The sequence below is a fragment of the Mauremys reevesii genome, linkage group 4 (assembly GCF_016161935.1).
Source record: "Mauremys reevesii isolate NIE-2019 linkage group 4, ASM1616193v1, whole genome shotgun sequence".
NCBI lineage: Eukaryota > Metazoa > Chordata > Testudines > Geoemydidae > Mauremys > Mauremys reevesii.
Window position 1 is genome coordinate 86882433 of NC_052626.1, and position 16262 is coordinate 86898694.

A 16262-nucleotide genomic window follows, 5' to 3' on the forward strand; every position below is an offset into this window, starting at 1 on the left:
TCGGATGAATTTCATGTTTATAGATAGGGTAGAACATCTTTAAATGGATTGGTGTGATTGATGCATGCTTTCCTGAAGTGTTTATTACCCGGGGATGTGTAAATATATTATTTTCCCCTGGAAAATGTTTCAAGCACCTTTTAACACTGCTAGAAATATACGTTTTACAGACTCAAAGCAAAGCAGCCATAGAACTTCAATTAAACCCACTTTGCTCTTCACCCAGAGCAGATACTTTTTAGAACAAATCTAATTGGAATAGGTTGATATTTTTGCATATATCCCAATAATCAAAGTACAAAATACTTAACAAGGGAGATTTAAGCCATGAAAAATGCATGTATAATTTAACAAGGCAGCAGTTTCCTGGAAGTCACTAGATTTTAAAAATGAATAATAATGGAGGCTGCAGCTCATTGGCAAAGCATCACAGCAGAGTCTTTCTTCTGTGTTCCAGAGACTTGTGAATATATTGATGACCCTGGCCATATCTACATTATTTTCTCAGATTTTATTTATGCCAATTATAAAAATCCTTTTGTTTGCCACTCTATTTTGTAAGATACCTCATCTTGACCATCTAAAGTTTTCTAATTACTCCTCTGGAACAATGTAAATTAAGAAGGTACTTACAATAAGTAGGTGATAGCTTAAACAACGAGGAGTCCTTGTGGCACCTTAGACACTAACAAATTTATTTGGGCATAAGCTTTTGTGAGCTAAAACTCACTTCATCAGATGTATGGAGTGGAAAATATAGAGGCAGGTATAAATACACAGCACATGAAAAGATGGGAGTCGCCTTACCAAGTGGGGGGTCAGTGCTAATGAGCCAATTCGATTGTGGTGGAAGTGGGCTATTCTCAACAGTTTGACAAGAAGGGGTGAATACCAAGGGAAAAATCACTATTGTAGTGCTAATGAGGCCAATGTAATCAAGGTGGCCCATTTCAAACAGTTGACAAGAAGATGTGAGTATCAGGAGGGGAAAATTAGTTTTTGTAGTGACCCATCCACTCCCAGTCTTTATTCAGGCCTAATTTGATGGTGTCCAGTTTGCAAATTAATTCTAGTTCTGCAGTTTCTCGTTGGAGTCTGTTTCTGAAGTTTTTTTGTTGAAGAATTGTCACTTTTAAATCTGTTATTGAGTGTCCAGGGAGACTGAAGTGTTCTCCTACTGGTTTTTTAATGTTATAATTCTTGATATCTGATTTGTGTCCATTTATTTTTTTGCGTGATAGCTTATAAATGAAAAAAAAATCAGTTGCATAAAATAATGAATCAGGCCACCTTTTCATCTTTGAAGATTTATCTTCCCTCAGTTTTCTGTGACACAGCATTCAATTCAACAGAAAGTTCCGCAAGGTCACTTCCATAGTGTCTTTCCATACTTGGTCCTTCAGGATTGTGTTTTTCATTTGTGTACTCAGTGGTGCAACTTTTTCTGTGAGCTTGGGAAAAGTGGCATCCTTTAATAAATAATTTCATACGTTACTCTATTATAGGCAAGAAGATCCACTACTGTCAAAAATCTGCTTTGCTTTGCAGAAATATACCTTGACCCAGAGATATCCCCATCATAAATTCTGAAGCAGACTGCAGTACATTTCTGTCTTTGCAGTTTGGCACAGACTGTGACACCATTTCCCCCATATATATATATATATATATATATATAGCTGCAGTCTATACATTATAGCAACACCCAAAATGTGCTAGGCACTTTCCAAAATCAGAGGAAGACAGCTGCCTAAAGACAACCAAATATGTTCTGTCTTGGCATAAGATGGCACAATTCCCATATACTTGGAGTAATTAATTCAGTGTATATTTTGGCATGTCCTAGAGATACAGCAGTAGATTTCCTGGCAGAATTTTTATTAAATTACAATAATAAAATCTCTGATAGGCGGGGAAAAAATCCACACAAGATCAGTTATTAGAAGGTTCTGTTTATTATTAATAGATCACTGACTAAAAAGTAACAGTTCAGACACTTTTTGCATAGCTATAGGTTTATATGTACACTTGTATTTGTGGAGGATAATGGAGATAGTGATAAAGTGTATGAACAAAGAAAAGACTCTTTAAATACTCAACATCGAAACAGGTTTTAAAAGCTCTGCGTAAATGCTTGAATTAACAAGCCCCATTAACAGTAGCTATTACTGATTTTCATTTCTGAAAGATCCTTTATAAGGAAATAATAATACTCAGTCATGATATTTTTTATTAAGACTATTAAGGAACACATCTTCTCCAATGCTTCTAACCACTAAATCAAGATCTAATGTCTTTCTAAATAAGATGTGCTTTAGTTTAACCAGACACTATTGGTCCTGGTGCAGGAATGATTGGATGAAATTCTCTGGCCAGTGGTACATAGGGGGTCAGTTGAAATCATCATTAAGGGTCCTTTTTGGCCTGGAGCAGCAAACCACGGCCACTGGGAGCCGCGATTGGCCGAACCTGCGGATGCAGCAGGTAAACAGACCGGCCCAGCCCGCCAGGGGCTTTCCCTGCACAAGCAGCGGAACAAATTTGGGAACCACTGGTATAGGAAATAAGAGATCCTGGCAAGCCTCATTTTGTCTTATTTACTCGTTTTCTTTAGTTGTTCATACTCTACAAAGACTTCATTAGGAACGTATGCAGGGACTATAGTCTGAATTACTCAGAACAAGTGCACGTGCACCTAATGCAATAAGATTCATCGTCTCCGGCCTTATCTTGTTCATATGAATGCAATATAATGGGAGTCTAGCATTTTAAAAGGACAACAGTGATAAAGGGATGGTGCTCATTCACATGAGTTACTCAGCACATAAAAGGACAATGCATAGTTACTTACACCAGTGCAAGATAAATGGAAAATGAATGGAAAACATTTTGATTTGGTAGTACTGTACACCCTCTCTCCGTGAATGATAATGACTACCCGAGGAATAGGAGAGCTGAGAAACAAGCCCTCTGGTGCATGATGGAAAAGGGGCAAATTTAACAAGACTATGAATCGAACAGTACAAAAAGTAGATAAAGCATCTCATCAGTTGTGTAAGTGTATTCCTTGGAAAGGTTTAAAATATACAGCTGGCTTTCCTTGACACACAATTCAACTTTCAAGGAACAGGCAATTTTCACACAGATGATTAAGGGCTTGTCTAGATGAACATTTTGTGCGCAGTAATCTGGGGTATAAGGAGGCATAGCTCAGTGGTTTGAGTATTAGCCTGCTAAACCCATGGTTGTGAGCTCAATCCTTGAGGGGGCCACTTAGGGATCTGGGGCAAAAATCAGTACTTGGTCCTGCTAGTGAAGACAGGGGCCTGGACTTGATGACCTTTTGGGGTCCCTTCCAGTTCTATGAGATAAGTATATCTCCATATATTTATTTATTTACAGTGCACTGTCTGTGTGGACCCTGTTCCTGCACACTAAATGTTCCCTAGAGTACATTGACCTCCTTTAGTGTGCCGTAAAAGGATTCACACAGATAGTGCTCTGCAGCCTTACGCTCCAGTTTGCTCAACACTCTCCATCTAAACAAGCCCTTATTCAGCAGTATCTCCAGTAAACTGTTCAGAAACCTGTTCCTACATCAGCTGCATATGTAATTCCCTCTTCGGCTACATGCACAAGCTGCCTGTATTTACTGTGTATTATTGGTTTATAGGTGAACTGTCTTGGATAAACTAAGAAGCAAGATGAACTATTGGCCAAAACTGAAGCCAAATAAATTCTACAATTTGAGAATATGTAGTAGCACTTTTGTTGAGACAGACCTGAACCAATCCAAACACTCCAGCATGAATTTTAGAACCAAAGCCTTGTATCCAAATCTGAATACTTCAGCTCAGGCACTTTATTTTGTTATTTATAAATTTTGTGAGCAGATTTGCACTTCCTAAATTGAAAGATCCTTGGTGTGGGCCAGATTCTGATCTTTTACAATGATATAAAACTGGAGACATTTCTTTAGAATCGCTACATGTATACCAGTATAAATAGGATTTAGAAGTACAACTCCACTGGAACTGGCAGATTTACTCTGGCTTTTTATTGGTGTGAATGGGATCAAAATATGATCATTTTGTTTTTCTCTGACTCTGGAATAGCACAAACATATCATCAGTGTTAAATGATAGTGAACTGGAAGTAGAAATGCTCTCATGTGGTTTCAGCCACATTGGAAATATGGACCACTGGAAATCCTGTTCTTATGAGATTTCTAAGCCTATTTGATAAATACAAATAAGTACAGATGAACTTGGGAAAGTCTCTGGTAAGCCTTCAAACTCCACTTGATAACCTTTCAAGGTTCAACCAGCACTACTTTCTGTACTTTCAAGTTCAATCATTGTCTCTCCATATCATGTTTTGAACTAATTGTGGACTGAATAAACTGAAGTGATATTGTGTAATCTAAAGAGATTGAATTTGTTTCTTGATTACCATCCTGTACTAGTACAGAACCTACCAAATGGTTGAATCTGAAAAGAAACAGTGGTTTTTGAGCTGAACAGTAGCTTATGAAAATTCTGCATAAGCATTTTGCTTTTGTGATGAATAAGGTGGTGTCATTATTTAAATCAATACAGGCATGTGTTTTTTGTTACTAAAATGTTTAGAGCTGTGATGCATCCCTAAAGTGGATGAATTACTGAAGTTTATTGGCTCTTTCTCAGATAAGTATTTGAAAATCTGTCTGTATAACAGTATTTCTTCTTTGAGTGATGGTCCCTATTGCATTCCACTGTGGGTTACTTATGTGCACCAAGTGCCCAAAGCCAGAGAATTTGAAAGTAGCATCCATTGGTCCACATGTGCTCTGGGTCACCCTTGTGTCTCCAACCGAGGAAGGAGTTCATTCCTTTTCACTGCTGCATGGCGTGGGTCAGAACCTCTCTGTAGCTTTGGCTTCATCCTTTAAGATAACATTTAGCTTTGTAAATAGTTTTTTAGCATCTTCTGCAGTTGATAGGTTTTGTGGTTTTTTTCATAGCTTTAGTGCTAGATTAATCTTTGGGGGAACACTTACCCACCATGTACCATGTGCGGGTACTAGACTATGCCTCAGATTCCAGGCTTCAAACTCTGCACTCTCTGCCCATGGGGAGGGGGAGTTTCTTGGTCAGCAATGACCACCAGCTCTGCCTGTACTGCCTCAATAAGCTCACATTGCAGTGAGGTGCAGTATCTGTACCCAAGAACTCCACTTTTCAAAACACCTCATGGAAAAGGCAATGAAGCCTCAATTGGACCCAAGCCAGGGAAATTACCCCCTGCCACAGTCATACATCAGTCTGACTCAGAGAGGACTGAGCCTTCTACTGCTAAGTCCAACACTGGCACCAGAGAACCTACCCCCATAGACCACCTGGCGAGATCCTTTTAGGATTGCAGGAAACACTCTTATATGCATGACTGTCTTCCTCGAAATCCACTTTGAAGAAGTTGGATACAGTTCTGTGCAAACTAACAGGCAAACAATGGCATTGGCCTGCAAAAAACTGAATCATTCATAGACATGTGACTTGCCCATGTGATTGCAAACTCCATCTTGTTGAGGGATTTTACCCAGGAGAACAAAGGGGTTTCCACCCACAAGAGAGAGACTATATAAGGCCCTGGAAACCCCTCCATTTTGTCTTCAGCTGGCTTAAGATATGGCCTCTCCATGCCAAAGAGATGCCTGAAAGAAACTGGAACGAAGGACAGTAACTATGGGGCTGAGTGATTGCTGGACCCAGACTAGGAAGGAGTCTAGTTTGTCAAAGAGGCTTATTGGAACATCTCTGAGGGTGAGATTTACCTGCATTTAGTTTCCTTCTGTATTAGGCTTAGACTTGCATGTTTTTGTTTTATTTTGCTTGGTAATTGACTTTGTTCTGTCTATTATTACTTGGAACCATTTAAATCTTACTTTTTATATTTAATAAAATCACTTTTTGCTTATTAATTGACCCAGAGCAAGTAATTAATTCCTGGGGGAGCAAACAGCTGTGCATATCTTTCTGTCAGTGTTATAGAGGGCATACAATTTGAGTTTACCCTATATAAGCTTTATACAGAGTAAAACAGATTTATTTGGGGTTTGTACCCCATTGGGAACTGGGTATCTGGGTGCTGGAGACAGGAGCACTTCTTAAGCTGTTTTCAGTTTAGCCTGCAACTTTTGGGGGAGGTGGTTCAGACCTGGGTCTGTGTTTGCAGCAGGCTAGTGTGTCTGGCTCAGCAAGGCAGGGTATTGAAGTCCCAAGCTGCCAGGGAAAATGGGCTCAGAGGTAGTCTCAGCACATCAGGTGGCGGTCCCAAGGGAATTTCTGTGACCCAACCCGTCACAACCCCTATGTCTCCCTCTCTCCCTGATGAATTCAGGCAGTTCCAGGATCATCTTTTGTAGAGTTGCTGGAGAACCACTGATTCCTTTTGAAAAGGTTCAGGAATCATAGCACAAATTTCTTGACATCCTCCACCCAGTTGGATCCAATAAAACAGCACTCCCAGTGAATGGAGCCAGCTAGAGCTGTTTGGCACATCTCCAAGAGGGCATGAAAATGTGTTGTGCTCGTTAGAGGGACTGAATCTTTTTCTCAAACTCCATCCCAACTCTTTGGTGGTCCAAGCAGCTTCTAAAAGGACTATACGGCAACACTTCTAGTCTACTTCTACAGACAGAGAGGGTAGGTGCCTAGACCTATTGGGGAGATAAGTCTTTTTGTCATCTAGACTTCAGATAGCCAACTACCATCCATTAATGGCCAAGGATGACTTCTTTGCACTATTCCAAGTTTGCAGAATTCACCATTTTTTATTTTTAAATAGTAAGTGCCTAGCACTTTCATGAAGCAACTTTAAATACCCAGGCAGAATGTATCCAATGCAGTGATGTCTGCCTTAGGCCTTGTTTATACTTTGGGTTTTTATACTGGTGTGACTACATTGATGTGTACCCAGTGTAAATGAGTCTTTACTGATTGCCACAGATGCTCAGTGAGGATTGTGGCAGAGAGTTAGGGGCTGAGAAAATTGGTAAGAATAATGTATACAGAGGAAAATCCAAGCCCGGGGAATGCAAAATCAAATTTTGATGATCTGCATAATCTACTGTGAGTGGTATCTCAATTTGGTGACTAACTCAATGGAGTTTGTGGGCAGAACTTGGAAGAATATCTTCTGCGCCCCCTCTCACCCCATTCAATCCCTGTACCACAAATGCAGAGGGGACAGGGGAAGGCTGTCTAATCAGTTCCGTATTGCCATCTGATCTCCAACTGTATACAAAACCATATGGTGAGACTGTGGCATCTCTTCAAGAAAATCCCAAGGAGAAAACAAAATATGGGCTAGTACTTGGGGGAAGGAGGAAAATTCAACAAGCAGGAGTCACTCATAAAACGTCCACTTTAGGAGTAGAGGTGCTCAGCTCTGCCCTGACTTAAGGCAGACCCCAGAAAAGCATATTGGGTAAAAACTTCTATAAAAGGGCAACCCTTCATTGGAGGAAGTTAGTAGGGATCATGTCATATTTTGTTTGAATACTGTCATTGCGCTACCTATCGAATCAATGCAAACAACCAAAAAATAGGAAGATGTGAGTTTTCAGTCAATTCTAAATCCTCTTAAACCTCTTAGTTCTGGTCAAATGTAGCTGAAGTGACTGGATTTTTTGGATGATAGGGAGATTTATTTTGTTATCTAAATCAATGAAGACTTATTTCCTGTACTCCACAATGATATATAACCTAGCAGGAAAAAAGATGACAGAAATGCCTCCTGTTTTAATAAATTCACTTTTTAAAAGTAGATGAAATCTTTGAGCCTGTTTCTTCAGTAGAGTATGGAAATAGAAGTATTGTGGACTACCAGAAGAAAACATCCCTCCCTCCCGCCTCTAAATTTTTTGTAAAAACTTTCATAAAGTGAAGAACAAGCAAAGTTTGCCACTTGTCCCTTTTAGAAGGACCCTTCTAGGTTATTATAGGGAAGGTTCAGATTTAAATAACTTAAAAATTTCCACCACTAAAGCATGCAGAGAGACAGGTGAATTTTTTTCCTCCTACAGATCCAATATTCAGCAAATGGGCACCCTGGTTGTTTTCCAGAGCCTCCAGCCTGCAAAGAAGGATAATATGCTGAAAAATTGCATTTAATCAAATATTTGACCAAAGTAAATCCATTTTAATTATCTTTAACACGATCTAATTGATTTTCCCCTTGTGCTGAAACCTCCTTATTAATACAGCATCAAATTTACTGTCCACAACTTTAATCAATTCATACAGTAACACCTCCTTCCCTGAGTTAGTTCAATTAAATATAGCACAGGGTAGATTTTTTTGCAATGTGGAGGGATGCATCTGAAGTGTCTAACATCTATTTATCTTACATACTTATATGTAATGATGGGATAGCCTAATTTTGGCAATTAATTGATCTTTGACTATTAGCGGTAAATATGCCCAATGGCCTGTGATGGGATGTTAGATGGGGTGGGATCTGAGTTACTACAGAGAATTCTTTCCTGGGTGTCTGGTTGGTGAGTCTTGCCCACGTGCTCAGAGTTTAGCTGATCACCATATTTGGGGTTAGGAAGGAATTTTCCTCCAGGGGGGGTTCGTCTTCCTCTGCAGTGTGGGGCACGGGTCACTTGCTGGAGGATTTGCTGCACCTTGACGTTTTTAAACCATGATTTGAGGACTTCAGCTGTTCAGACATTGGTTAGGGGTTTATTACAGGAGTGGGTGGGTGAGATTCTGTTGTGCAGGAGGTCAGACTAGACGATCATAATGGTCCCTTCTGACCTTAAAGTCTATGACTCTGATTCCAATTACAATGTTATCCTCTATGGACTAGGCAAACAGGAGATACATAACCAGGTTGACAAGCAGGTTACGTAAACCAAAGTTAAACTTTAGTCCTTTGATACTTGCTTAGGCTCAATAGCAATAGCTTTTCTTAGAACCCAGCTTCATAGGTATTCCTGTGGCAGGGTGATGGCATAGGAAGAAATGGGATCAGGCAGGGTTAAGGGTCACCCATTCGCTGTAGTAACAGTATTTTCCTCATTTTACCAATGGAGTAACTGAAGCACAGAGAAGTTCTATGTCTCAGGTCATAAATAATTAGCAGAGATGGGAATAGAACAGAGACTTCCTGACTCCTGGTCATGTGGTTCACTCACTAGACCACTTTTTATTTTCCTGAAAGATGTGCAAACTTTCCACCTAATACCACCTCTGCAGTCACTCTCTTATACTGTTCTCTCCTTCTCTCACATGCCTTGCTCCTATTTGTCTCCAAAGTATTGTGTGAGGACATCAGGCTCCTCCTCCTCCCATCCCCTTCTAACCCCTTTCTCCACCTTCTTGTCTGTTGTAACTGCCTCCTTTATGGCCTCCCTGACAGTCACATTACCACTCTCCAGTCTGTATAAAATGCTGCCTCTAAGATCATCCTTCCCACCTCTGAATCCCTACACTGACTCCCTTCTCTGCCACATCATATTCATTTTTATTGCCTTCATAGCCCTTCTCACCCACCATTACTCTCTCTTTTCATGTCATCCCCTCTCCCATTCATTCCATCAACAACGCTAACTTCATCAGCCTGTTGGTCATCTTTTATGCCGCCACCTATGTATGGGATGGCCTCAATGAACTGATCTGTGTCAATATCCTTTCCATATTCAAATCCCTCCTAGAGAGCCATTCTGCCAACACACACACAAGCCTACTGACCATGGCAAAGTTGTAGGAAAACTGACACTGGTAGAACTTACTCCCCACCCTGCAAAAAATAATCGCAATGCTCTTCAAGTATTCTATTACTCTGCTCATCTATTACCTCCATCACTTGCATGCAACACTCCTTTCACTCTTTTAACTTGTGAACTCTGCAGGGTCAGAGCTGCCCATGTTACCTCTTTGGTTTGGGAGCTGCAAAAAACAAATGCTGCTAACAAAATTTAATATCAAATTCTGTGAAATTGTAAAGAAATAGACTTCATTATGGGTATAAAATAAATGTCCTGAATTTCCAGATTAGGGGTGAAGGAAAATATTCTGTATTCATTTGAATGTTTTTCCCCCAAAGACTTGTGGAAGGGTTACTATGGATGCATTGGCACTCAGGCTTACATCAAGAAATAAGCTACTTTTTAGTACCTTCAGGGAAATACTAGTAAAAATTCCCATTTAGAGTCACTCAGTAAAAGTTTAGGATCCCCATTTTTGGGGCATGAATCTTTCTGGCCCTGGTCTCTTAATGACTTGAAACCTTCTTGCCTGGTTTCTGTCAAATTGAAATCCTTAATTCTCTTTGGAGTTTATGAAATGTATTTTCATTAACTGCTTGAGAGCTTGATCTCTCATAAACCAGCCTTTTACTCAAGTCTTTCAGCTTGTTTTGAGTATAATCTTAGTTGTCATTTTCCAGTGCTTCATCCAGGTGGCTGCTGCTTGTTGTGTTTTAAACAAAAGAATAACGATGTCAAATAATGCAAAACATTTCCCATGAATAATCATTCAATTTTGAAATTAATTAACTTCTACAGCAGTGGTTCTCAAACTGGGGGTCAGGTGGTCTCAGATGGTCGCAATGTCATTACATGGGTGGTCATGAGCTCTCAACCTCCACACCTATGGTGTCTGGATTCCCTCTGTTTGCTTTGCATGAACATGTGAGTGAGTTTTACCAGCAAAATTGTTTGCAGAAGGAAACATTTTAAAGTCACGTGTTTGATTATTTGCAGAAACTGAGTATTACTTGTGTATATATCTTGAACATTCCTGTCAAATGCTTTCATGGGTAACATAGTGGCAAATTGTCACATCATCCTCTAGTGGCTGATTCACTAGAGAATAACATACAGAGACTACTAGCTAATGCAGTTACTACTTTAGCTCAAACAATTAGAGATGTGTGCTATAGTGATTAGAGTCTAAGGGTTCAAATGTACTAACTTATAGTGAGGAAAGAAAGGTGGTGGTATACATGATTGGAATATTTGTGATCAGCCCAGCTGGAGAGAGATTTTTGAAGGGCAATAATATAGAACAGGACCAACGGGTAATAAACTGGGTATGACCTTTGAGGTGATGCTGCCCAAAACTGCACTGGCTACTTAGTTGCTTTATGAATAGCATCATCACACCATGGAGAACATAGATAATTCCTCTATACAACACTGATTAAACCTGAAGTATATAATCTACTGAGTATACATTATTCTCTGACAACCACAGAAAGAAAAAGAATAGGAAAAAAGCTTATATCTGTCCAAAATTCTCATGATATACTATGTGAAATTTTAAAAGTATTTTTCTTCATGGGTACCATGTTATACCCTTATTTTGCAGTTACACATAGAACTACACATGCACTATTGAACTAGGGATTCACTTCCCAGCTCGTACACTATTTCATTTAAAAGAATCAGTGTTCATAACATATGTTACACTACATCATAAAATGACAGGTGACGTAGGCAGAGAACCTGTATGCTAATGGTCACATCCTACCATTGTATTTACATCAATGAGAGCTTCATGTTTGGTCCTAAAGTAAGTCTTGATGAAAAGAGAAAAGCCTAAATAAATAGATTGTCTGTGTGAATGGGTTGTGAGACTGGGTATGGCCCTTACTACACAGTGTTGAGAGAAGGCCCCAGTTATGGCCTCTGTGGTGCATGTCTCTCTTTTCCTGAGTTTCTGTCCAGTGGGTCCATACTGAACCAACAAACTCTGCACATAACCGCAGTATATAACTGGACTCTGCTCCATGGTGCATGGAGGTTGCAAAGTCATTGTGGTGTCTACTGTCTGACCTCCCCGACTTCAATAACCCCAGTGCAGTGTCAACTCCACCACACTTTATAGATTCCAAGGCCAGAAGAGACCATTGTGATCATCTAGTTTGACCTCCTGTATAACACAGGCCATAGAACTTCCCCCAAAGTAATTCCTACATCATATATTTTAGAAAAACATCCAATCTTGATTTAAAAATTGTCAGAGATGGAGAATCCACCATGAACCTTGGTAAACTATTCCAGTGGTTCATTAAAAAGAAGAAGGGGGAAAAAAAGAGCTAAAGAGCCTTATTTCCAGTCTGAATTTGTATATCTTCAACTCCCAGGCATTGGATCGTGTTATGCATTTCTCTGACAGATTGTAGAGCCATTATTAAATATTTGTTCCTCATGTAGATATTTATAGACTGTAATCAAGTCAGTTCTCTACCTTTAATCATTCTTGTGGTTCTTCTCTGAACCCTCCCCAATTGTGTAAGTATGGCCTACATTTTGTTCTCAGAAGTAGCCACATTAGCCACATTAAAATGCATATTGTTTGCTTGTGTTTGTCAGGAATCCACAGGGTTAGCTCTTTATTTTTATTGACTCAAGGAAATCATCCTGGAACTAGACTTCAACTATAATATCCTATAGGATATTAAATTTGTCATTTGCAACATCAAAACCAGGTCCTTAACTTTCCTGGTGAAGTGACTTCAGTTCCCCACCTATCATGATAGGTAATTTAGTTCTAATTTACCTGCTCTGTTTTAATTATATCTATATATTTAACATGACAGTGCTGTGTATCAGACCTTCTTTCTCTATCCTCTACCTTTGTGTCTTTAGATTATGAGCTTCTTGGAGAAGTGATGACTTTTGTTTTGGAAACTACCTAGCACTTCGTGGCCATTATAGGAGATAAATAATGCATGGGTTTGTCAGGTACCAGTCTAGGACAAGGAACATAAAAACGTAGACAAATTATCATACTTCTGAATCTCCTAGAACTACGTATTTGATCTCTGCTTTCTGAGAACTAATCAATATCTCTAGTCCATATTGCATGCAGTGTTGTACCAAAATGAAGAACTCAGAAATGAATAATTCACTATTTTTTATGGTCTGTACTCAGGAATGCAGGAAAGCAGGTATACTTTCTCTATTCCAAGTTTAGTGGCCTCCAAACTAGATCCAGCCAAACAGCTATGTATATATCTGCTACTTACAGACTTTTGTTACATTGCTTAGACCAGCATTCAAATCCCATAAGTGAAACAAAACTTTAAAATGTTAATGTCAGTAAGTGCTCAAGAGTTTGAACATCTGCATTTCTGATATAGATATAAAGAGCCAATACAAATCATTTTGTTTCAGAAACAATTCAGATACAATTTGGAATATGGAGGGCAAAATTTCCAAAAACACTTTTTAGCTTGGATTCAGGATTTGCCTGTATAGTTTATCATGTGCAGTTATTTTAATGGTCCAACAGGAAATAACACAAATCCAGATAATCCTGTGCATAAGTATTGTGTGGTTTTGTAAATTGGTTTTGTAAATGTAGTTTGTGTTTTGAAAATTAGACCCAAATGAAAATTTAAACCTCTCAAAAAACCAAATCAAACATAAAAACCCACACTCGTCTGAACTGTCAAAACGATAGATTTAAGTTTCCTTTTTAGGTAACTGTTCAGAACAATTTTTATTTTAGATGAATTGTGTAGCAGGGTGCTGCTGCAGAAGCACCTAACCAGCCCCCTGCTCAGCCAGCCTCAATCAGAAGAAATGGATTGGGGCTGGGGAGAAGGCTGGTGCCTGGCCCCAGAAACTGGCTGCACCTGTGGGCCTGCTCAGGAAAGAGCTATAAAGCCTGGCTGGCAGCCAGTGCAGGGGGGGAATGGCCAGGGAAGGGTTAGTATCCAGACAGAAGGGAGAAACCCTGTAAAGTTTGTATATAATATTGCTGGTGATGGGAACTATTCTGTGAATAAACCACGGGTGCTGCAAAGGAGAAGCCTGACGGAGCTTTATTAAAGGAGCCCAGAGCACCAGGGGGGCAGGCCAGGAAAGGACCCGGTTACAAATTGGTTTTCCCATATCCAGCTGGAACCTGATTCATTTTTAGAAATGTATAACTGAGTTTTTGAACTTACTGTGAACTTACTGAGAATTCATGAGTCATCACCTTTTCAATACTAAAAATGATTCACAATGAAACCTGTGTTAATGGTCACTTGTTCACAACAGCCAGTAAAATCTTGTTCTCTGGGTTCTTCCATGTGAATTATGCTGTGCTATGCAGTTACCAGCAAAATGGTGACAACAGCAACAAATTGTTCACTGTGAAAATCTCAAGTAAAATAATGCTGAGATGGAGACAGTTATGCTTGAGTTATGACAATGTTGGCATCTTGCTTATTTTTACTCCTATGACGAGTTGGATATCTTTGATTAGATCAACCAGCTTAACTTCACATACAAAATTTTAGAACTTGTTCGTTCTTCATAGAACAACACAAATTAGAGATGGAAGAGAACTGTTAGCTCATTTTGTCCAGCTTCTTGCCAATGGTGGAGGACTTTCAGTATTTCATGCTTGATTGTGTTTTCCTATCTATCTTCCACTACCACATTCCTTGGGAGAATATTTTGGAGTCTAACAGACCTCACCCAGGGGTGAAAGTAACTTCAGGGACTTACCAGTATGCCGGGCTGGGGTCCTGAGTGGCGGGGGGGGGGGCGAGGGGGGGCTTTAAATTTCCAGGCCCATTAAATCGCAATTTAAAGGGCCTGGGGCTCTGGCTGCGGTAGTGGCGTCTGGGAGCCCTGGGCCCTTTAAATCACCGCTGGCACTCCATGGTAGTGGTAGCTGCTGCCAGGAGCCCTGGGCCCTTTAAATTGCCGCTGGAGCTCTGGGGCTCCCAGCTGCCACCGCTACCCTGGGACTCTGGCGGCAATTTTAAGGGGCCGGGGCTCCCGGCCTCTGCTAATGCAGCAGAGCCCCTGGCCCTTTAAATCACTGCTGGAGCCCTGGGGCTTGTGGCTGCTATCCCAGGGCTCCGGCAGTGGGGCTTTGGTGGTGATTTAAAGGACCGGGGGCTCCGGCCCCTGCCTGGAGCCCAGGGCCCTTTTAAATTGCCGCCTGCTGCGCTGTACTGTACTGATTTACTTTCACCTCTGACCTCACCGATCCTTTTTTCTTTGCTCAGTTGTATCTTATCACTTATTTGCACCATCTTAAAAACTCATCCCCATTTTTGTGCTTTCATCTCAAAATATTGGTAAACAGTTATATCCCTCATGGTGATAGTTTAGCTAAACTATTGGTTGACATTTCTCTAGAATAACTCCAGTACTGAAAATTACTGTTGTCACCCTTAAAAACTTATTAATTTACTTATAGTGCCTTAGCAATCTTAAATAATTTAAAATTTGTATTTGCAGTGTTCTAAATGCAAATAGTGGTGTCCTTATCTACATAGCTAAGGCAAAATTAGTAAGGTTTTGGACAAGTACTGCACATAGTATTCTAAATAAAGGAAGTGTAAAGAATGCTGTATAAAGAGGGACTTTCTCTACTTCCTCAGGCAGCATTCCATCACCTGTTGAGGGGGGCTGATTTTTACCACATTTCCAAAGCTCTCTTGGGAGCCAGGAAGGAATTCGGTCCTGCTACTGCCTTGTGCACACAATTGGGAGTAGGAGAAATAGGCCTGTCTATGCCTTATTGGCCCACCTACCCAGTATGGGATGCTTTAAAAATTGAAATTAGAGTGAAGTATTTTACTTTCATTAGAAAACCTTACAGATCTAAACTGATGTTTTTAAACAGAAATGCAACAGGTATTGATGAAAGATGTGTCCTAACACAGTGAGAGATTAACATAATATCCTGTGTTAAATCAGTAAGATTCTCTACTTCTATGAAATAAATGAGGCTGTTTGCTTTAAATAGCACCATACATATGGGAGGATTAAGGTTTACACTTATAATGAAAAATGAATAATCTAATACAATACAATGAAGCAGTTATTCATTGTCTGCTTTATTAATAAGTAAGGGGTAGAAGAGATGACTCATGTAAAAGAACTGCAATTCTAGACTCCTTGTTGAGTACAGGCATTCATTCACTTGATTTTTGTTGAAATGAATAATGTGATGTTTAGTGCAAAAAACTTGAGAAGATGGCATGAAAGGGAACTGGATGGTTCAAAGTTACTGGTGGTAGCATTACAGTTAAAGTAAGTTCTGTGTTACCTTGTAGCTGTCCGCTGTGAAATGAGTTGTCCTAATGCCATGTGAGGACAGATGACCCATCTAAATTAATAGGTTTTAAGACCAAAATGGATCATTATCATCAATTAATCTGACCTCTTCCATAGAACTTCACCCAGTAATTCCTGCATCAAGCCCCTAACTTCTTGTTGAGTGACAGCATCTCTTTGCAAGACAACCAATCTCTTA